Source organism: Prosopis cineraria, unplaced genomic scaffold (genome assembly GCF_029017545.1).
Source record: "Prosopis cineraria cultivar Desert tree isolate PC_DT_omini unplaced genomic scaffold, ASM2901754v1 PC7, whole genome shotgun sequence".
Lineage (NCBI taxonomy): Eukaryota > Viridiplantae > Streptophyta > Magnoliopsida > Fabales > Fabaceae > Prosopis > Prosopis cineraria.
The window spans coordinates 3,214,264-3,223,170 of record NW_026555338.1 but is presented as its reverse complement, the minus strand read 5'-3'; positions in this window follow the sequence as shown (position 1 = coordinate 3,223,170).

The following is an 8,907-nucleotide window of genomic DNA, read 5'->3' as shown; positions in this document are numbered from 1 at the left end:
TATGTGAGATAATATAAACATGATTGTGGTCACTTAATTGGCCACAATCATGTTATATTTAGACGTTGGATTCACTTGATTGATGCTTGAGAGGGGTCAATTAAGTGTAAAACTTAAGTGAAATAGTACAAGAACTTGATATTTTCACATTGAATGGATAGTTTTACTGGTAAGATAGAGATATACTTGCTAGCTTTACATAGCCACATTAGGTTGGGCTTTAAAATGGAGTTTTATTAATTGTAACAAAAGATTGGGCAATTAATTTAATTAAACACTTGTTAATGACTTTAGAGAGCTTGTCCAAGTATTTTTAGAAATAAAGGTTAGCATTTATATTCATTAAAATTATTTATGAGAGGAGTAATTTGACAATTGCGGTGCAATTGCATGAACTTTGACATTAAATTCTGCTATCAATTTGATATTTTGGGCAACTTCCAACGCATCCCAATTCTCTGTTCGATGTTCGATTGACATGAACTAGGTGTCTACGAAAGCTCTTTCCGAGCTCTAACTGATGGCTTTAGTTCCATAATCAAATTATTACTCAATTAAAATTTGGACACTCTTTTCAAAACTTGCACTTTTTCTACAAATTTCATAAAACTAAATGCCCAAATCATTTACTATAAGCCTTTAGCCATTGACACCCATTTGACCACATGCAGAACATCAAAACTAACTCGTGTATTGCACTATAACATAATAAACACTTATAGATCACCATTTCACTACTCCACCCCTTAATCTAAAAAACATACAAGGGGGAGTTTAAGCACATTTTCATCAAATAATCCATAATCAACACATGATATGCTATACTCTTGCTTGCATTAGTTTTTTGGCCCTATCATGTATCACATAACATCAACTCACTCCTTAAGGCCCAAAATACACTTACAAACTCACAAACACATAATGCAAGTAAGAACCAAAAATAGATAAAACCTAGTTGGCAATTTAAATTGTAAAATACATATAATGACTCAAAAATAGAGGCATACAAAATAGGATTGCAGTCCTATGCCTCTGGAAGTTTTTCTCTTTCCAATCCTCTTAAGCTATTCTTGTAATATTAAAGATAGTGGGGTGTATAATCTTCCCTATATGGATGTTGAACAAGTTGAGGTGGGGTGCCATAATGCTTTCGACACTCCTTACATGGGAAGTTACAAAAACAAACATAAAAAATCATAAACATAAATATACAAGTTATCTCTTAAATATTTTTCTTGTGATGATTTGCAGCTTTTAGGATGGTCTAGGTATTATATGGATTTTAAATAAGAAGAGTAACACAAGGGAAGTAAGAACCAGGCTTTAGTACCAATTGATGTAAAATGGGAAGGGGAGGGGAAGAGAGATAAGAAAAGGGTGGAGGAAGAGAGATAAGAGAAAAAGGGAGGAAAATGCCAAAACTCTTACTGCTATTTGTTGCTGAAGAAATATGAAGCAAATTTTAGCTCTGTAATAAACGGTCTGCGGCTATTGATAACATGGATTATAACCTCAAGGTTAAGGGGAGCTTTTCATTTTAAAGTTGTTGATGAGACAAAAATAAGGTTTAAAAAAATGAGAAGAGCCTGTTGGTCTAATTTGAAGCCTTGCACACCACATAAGATCACTCCCAGATCTAATGTGTGCTTGAATGGGCTATGCATCCAATTATTCGGGGCATTTATGTCTCCATCTTCAATCGGGCCGGTTTACATCTCAGGAGAAGTCTTGTTTGATGAAGCCCATTTCTCATTTTCTTATGCAGCCTTACCTTTACAACTACCAGTCCTCCAGTTTACCTAATCCTGGTCTACGTCGCTCATCTTATGCCTCACTAACGGCCGCATCTTCTTCTTCTTCCTCCTCTAGCACATCTCAATCTTCTTCCTCTGACCAATGCTCTTCTCTTGACTATTGTGATTCTCACTTGGATGCTTGCTCACCATTCTCTAACTCACAGTCACAATTTTATGGTACTTGCTGATCTCAGTCACCTAATCTTTGCTTCAGCCTCCAAGTACCTCTAATTCTCTGATTCAAATCATGCAATCGTCCACAAGCACTAATGAAAAGACACAGATACTAATCCCATGCAATCTTTCTCCTGCTTCAAGACATTATGTAGATAAATTCTCTTGCCTCTTGGTAGACATTTGATTTAAAAACTCGTAGAAAATTTTGAGTTTTGGCCCTTTTTTATATTTTTCCCAAAATCAGAAGCACTATATGCTTCGTCCAGTCCATCCTTTCCCCCTTCATTCTACAAAATCTATCAAGTGAACATTGCTCTGTCTCTTCGACCCATGGTTGCTGTCAGATCATTAGTTCGATGCCTCCTCAGTCACGGTTTTAGCATCTTTCCAACCTTACCTCTATATTCTATTGATTCTTTCTGGCCTCCTCATATTAGAAATTGGTTCTGTCACTCTTCCATTCAGTTCTTCTCCAGCGCTATCTTTCCGACCTCCGGTGCTTCTTCTCAGGTCAGTTCTTCTATTCTGAAATTGTCCACCTTCGTTCACATCTTTCGTTCCATCGCTGTCTTCATGCATAGTCATGCTTTAAAGGTTTTTTTTAATATTAATAAAGGATAGTGGGAGCTGGAAAAATTACTTGTAAAAAAAAACAATCGAACAAATATTGCAATTTAGTTTTTTTATTCTCATGATTACACAAGTTAATCCCACCATAAAAATAATTTTTTTCACTTGGATGGTTTATTTCTTTTAACTTTACTATTAATGAAGAACATGAGAATCATTACCTTGTGTGGTTTAATATTTCGCTTAATTACTTTACTATTTGTTGTATTGAAAATATATGTATCTTTAAATATTTAATTATGTTTCGTACTGAATCGTATTCGATAATCATATTAGTATGGGTGCTTTATAAGTGTCAAGGATTTTCCTAAGGGCATCACATGTAATTAATTGTTGAAGTGTTGATGTGTGATGATGTGATTCCAGTTCCTTGCTTCTCTATTGTATTTTGATTTTTATGCTAATAAGTTGTTGAAGTTTTAGAAAAGATAAAGTATTTAAAAATTGATTTCCTATAAACCTTTTGAGAAGAGAGGTCACTAATGACCGTTAGTCGCTTATCCTCAAAATTACACTAAAGCTAACCCTAATGCAATATAGGGCCAACCCTAGGTCATCTCCCAAGGAATGGTTTTAAGTCTAATTGAAAGTTATCTAGTGAAATAAATCAACCAAAGTTTGTAGGAATTTAGTTACCTAGCTAATTATCTAAACTAATTACCTAATGTGCAAGTTATTAAAATGCTAGTGAAAGTGAGTGAAATGAACTTCCCTTTTTACAATAATGGAACCCTAGAGATTAGTTGATTTTGGACTCATTATCTTCTCATGATTAGGCTAAGTTTAGCTTCCCTTTCCTCTTGACTAAAGCTGTCATGACTTAAGAAAATTATCCTAAGCTAATTAACCTAATTAGCTAACCTCCCTAAGTCTTAGATTAAAGTCCCTAGTTCAATTAACCAATTGGTGAAGACATTAGCCAAGTGATTCACTCAAAATCCTCTCTCAACAGCCATGGTCAAACACATAAATTGAGCAACCACAAGATTATGTCAAGCTACTCAACAACACAAGCATTAACACCACAAGATTATGCAATATTAACACAAGAAATTCACTAATTGAAAAACACAAGATTATGTACCAAACAAAGAGTGGCAAAATTCAGTCATGGCTGTCCAAGGGAGAAATAAAATGAAACAATCCTCTCTCTTTACATCAACATCAAATTCAAATTAGAATTTATAAGCTAAGATGATTAAACCCTATATTAAGAAATCTAACCATCTAGTAAAAAGAGAAGAGGATAGGAAACAAAAGAACTTAGCCAATTTGAAGCTCAAGACTCATCCTCCATCTTCATCTCTCTAGGATTCCATAAAGAAACTTAGCCAATCTTCATCTTCAAGAACCCTAGTGATTGCTTGTGAAGGCCAAACTCCATAGCTCTTGAATGATGGAAATGAGCTTCAATCCTTGTGAAAATGGAAGGGATGGAACGAAAATGAAGAGAGGAGAAGAATGGTATGAGTTTTGTGGAGGTTTGGTGGCTGAAAATGGAGGTTAGGGTGCTGGAAAATGAAGAACAAAAGAGAGAAAATGAAGAACATTATGAACAAGAGAGAGAGAATGTAGAAGATGAATGAGATATATGTTGGATCCCATTTGGGGATTAAAATGGCGTGCTCCTTGGTGTCTCCCATCAGTTGAAGCTTAATTAAAATAAGGAAAAAGAAATTAAAATGTAAATGGGAGCCTTGTCACACTTGCAAGGTAGCAACTTCCTATTGGTTTGAAGATGATTCCAATGTGTGCCTAATTTTTCATGTGTCATCCACATCATTTTACCTGATTTAACCCCTCAAAATAATCATAATTCATGTGCAAACCATCAGCCATTGACCTCAAGGAGTGTTGACCTCAATTGCCCAATTGATGCACAAGTCACATGCCACCTATGTTACATAAATCACATAATTCAATTAAATAGCATATGATATAATAAAATCTAATTCATGTCCAGAATTAAATTCATAATTATAAGAGAGAATTTATTAAATTAACCAAGTTTTAGGCTGCACAAAATTATATAAAAATTTTCACACAAAGGCAAACCAAAAACTAGGACAAACTAAGACACTTAAGAAAGTGTTGACTTTTTTATTTAATTACTCCCAAACTAAAATGAATTTTAAAAATATAATTTCACCATTCATCAACTGGACATAAAATGCACTTTGTCAATTTTTCTTGTACATTTTCTCAAAAGTTCATTTGTTTGGACCAAAATGCCCCTAGTGCACTGAACCTAGAAACTTAGGCAAAGTTCCAAATCTAATGCAATGTGTGCACTTGAAGGTGATAACTCATTAATAAAATAGTCCTAATTGACAAATAAAAGTGGGTAACAAATGTGTTCTATCAACTGGCCAACATCCTATTATTTATATCTATAATCTATATCTATAATATTATGTAAATATTGTTGGATGGATACTGTAGATCTATAATACCCATCCAACCTTTTTTTTCCCATTTATCATTGCCTTATTATTATTATTAATTTTTTTAGGTTATTATTTCAGATGGGTGCTGTATATCGGTACCCATCCATGACCCTTTTTTCATTTGTTGTGGATGGGTATTGTAGATTTACAATACCCATGCACCTTTTTTTTTAAAAAAATTATTTATTAATTTTTTAAGGTTTTATGATAAATAAAAAAGTAAATAAATATGGTCGGTCCTGCAGTAAAAGAGATACATGTGGGATATATAATTAAAAATAAGTAAAGTATTTTATATATTTTTGTCTTAATTAATGGTACTTCTCTTCTATGTTTCAAAACTTATATGAATATTTTTTAGTATGGATAATTATAAAATACAAACCTCCTTTTTTATTTCTGAGATTTTATTTTTAATCTAACTATTAGTTGACTGTCAAGTCACATATATTAAACTAAAATATCTCTATTTAAATATAGATGTTGCCTAAAAATTATTTAAAGTACCTAATTTGCGGTAATTAAGCCAGCTTAAATAAATTTGAAAGCTAGAGGTGTTAAGAGTTATGTTCAACTATAAATGTTTTTATATGTGGAACCTACAAAAAAAATTAAATTTTTAATGTGAAGCTCATAATTAAAAATGAGTAAAATATTTTGATATTCTTTTGGTTTTATCTTAATTAATGATACGTGTCTTCTACTTTTTGAAACCTATATGAAAATTTTTTTTCCTAATATAGATATTTATAAAATACAAGCTTCCCTTATATTTTTAAGATTTTATTTTTATCCACCTAACCATTAGTTGACTGTTAAGTCATATGTACTAAAATAAAATGCTCCTATTTAAATATAAATATTGTCTAAAAATCATTTAAATTATCAAAAAAATTAATTTTGTAACTTTTAAAAAAGTTAATATATAACTTGGCCAAGAAAATTTCAAAAACATAGTTATGGGCTCAAGAAAGAGAAAAATAAAACAAAATTTTTAAAAATTTGGGATAGTTAAATTAGCCTAAATAAATTTGAGAGCCAGAGATACAAGAGTTAGGCTCGATTGTTCATTTTTTTTATATGTTTATATATTTTACAATCAATTAAAGATCTAATGAGAATGGAGAAAATGTGAGATTTTAATAAACTTAATTTTTTTTAAAATTGGAGTAGTGTGGTTTGAAGAAATGGTGTGTGGACCTATTGTTAAAAAATGTAAGTGGAGTGAGATATTTATAAATTTAGACATTTATATTTTGAAAGATCATGATAAAAATAATAGGTGTTAGATATGTAAGGAAATTTATAATGATAAAAAGTTGGATGAGGGACCTATAATTTAATTAATAAAAAAATTAGTAATTGTTTTAAAAAATTATTTTTTATGATTAGTTGATGAATGATTTTGTTAAAAAAATAAATAGTATAGTTGTAGGATTTAGTAAAAAAGTGAATGTGTGATCTACTATTAAAAAATGTGGGTGTGGGGTCAACATTTATACAAGTTAATAATTTAGACAATTATGTAAAAATGTGACGATTAATGAAATGACAAGGACAAGACAAAAGACTAATGAAATAGGTGCTGGTTCTCGCGAATTAAAAGGGACCTCTGCACATGCAGGGTTGGAAAACTTAGCACCTGATGCTGAAGTAGCTGAGCATCATGAGCACATAATGCTAATGTTGATAGGTAGCAACAACACAAGCCCTAACTCAAAGCTAGGAAGTGGACAAGCTAACCTTTTGATCATATCCAATAGTCTTGTGGTAGAAGTGCTGCAAGAATTCAAGACCGAATGGATAAGCAGCTAGAAGAGAACTAAAGGTTCTTTGCACTATCCCTGGAAATGTCAGAATACAGGGACAAGGAACAATAGTAGATCATGATGCAAGCTTTGCATGATGGCATAAAGAACATAGCTGCATTGTTGAAAAGTACTCCTCTAGAAACAGGCTCAAATTTAGGGCTGCATGGAGGACGGCAAGCAAGAATCATGCTAGCCCTTGAGGCTGCCCACTTGTAAGAGATATCCTTAACCCCTAAATTTTTTCTCACACTAATCCTTTAAGTAATCCTTTGTATTATTTACAGGAGCCCAACACAATCGGCCTAAGGGCATGGCAATGGTCCCGAAGCATCAGAACAAGCCTTAGAACCAACTGATGAACATGGAAGCCCTGAGGGACGCTATCTAGGATATATATACGGACCGAGGCTAAAGCCTATTGGCCGCCCTACCTTCTCAAAGCCATATCTAGAGTACATAGATAGGGATAACCCATACCCTTAAAAATATAGGATCCCTGACTTCTCGCTATTCTCAGGGGACAGAACGCAATCAATACTATAGCACATTGGGAGGTTCATAATTCAATGTGGAGAGCTTGCCAACTATGAAAACTTTACCAACTTAAAGCTAAGATTGTTCCCGAACAGTCTCACGGGCCCGGCGTTCACATAGTACACTTCTCTACCCCACAACTCGATCATCAGCTGGATGGTAATGGAGCAAAAGTTCCATATCCAATTCATACAAGGTAGAATTGAAGGTCAACATAGCAAAACACTGCAAGCTCACCCCATGGACTAGAGAGATGACAGACTAATACCTAGTAAGGTTCAAATGACTGAGAAGCAGGTGCTGTGTGCTGCTTCTAGAAACTAAATTCATCAAGCTGGCACAAGCAAGACTAGATATAGAGTTTTAAAAGAAATTCTAGGGATAGAATTTTGAGATCTCTACAAGCAAACTCTAATTTAATTAATATTAAGCAAGTTATATGTCCCTTTATAGCCTGTCTTGCAAAAATGGAAATAAAATTTTTTTCTAAACATTAAGAGTTTAGTTGGATTACAATAATAATAGATTGTTAATCATAACTTACAAGCTGTGAACATTCTAAATACAAAGGAATCAAATGACCAAGCATTGGACATTCTAAATACAAAGGAATCAATCTACTTAACTTCTGTATAGTTAAAAACACTAACATTTGATTGAGAAAAGGAGTGTCAGTCACATCATGCATATGCAACATAGTAGTCAAGCATCCAGCGTGGCCTCCTCTTAATTCTACTAGATCGCCTACATATCAACGCACACCTTGCCATACAGCTAACTTTCTTTAGATCGTTATTTACAAGTGTTACATCATTATGCGTTGCAGTAGGGGCTATGATAAATGACAAATCTCTATGATTCTAAGTTTGGATTATGCCTTTCTTCTCCATTTCAAGAGGGTAGTCATTTTCATTTTGCAATGACTCATCAATGGTCATAAGAGATTTTAGAGGAGGGCACCACCATAGAGGTGCGACTTGTGAGTATATTGCAGCGGTCATGTTAACTTTATGGAAGAACTTTGTCATTTGATAGTCTCAGTTGTTCATCATGAAGAATGGAGATGCAATCTCTCACATTAGACCCAAAAATGGAAATTTAAAACCTATGGAAGCTATAGAATTGCCTTTATATACTGCATGTACTTAAAATGGACCCATAAAATTTTAAATTTTGTATAGAAAAATTAAAATTTAATATATTTTCAAATTTTTCTAATATTGTTTCCTTATTTTTAAATTTCTCAATCACTCATTTAAATATGTATTATATTTTATTTTTGGTTTGTGAGAAATGAAACTTTGAAAATATTTAAATGATTAATTTTAAAAAAGAGGACTCCCTCACGCTCACATCTTGATATTTCTTTCAAATAAAGACAAGTTGTCAATAGCCTCAAAAATAGATAAAATTGTATCTGCTGAAATACCAGATAAACATCAAAATCCTCAACTATATGAAGCTGTCAGCAATTATATGATGCACAGGCCATGTGGAATAGCAAATCCTCAA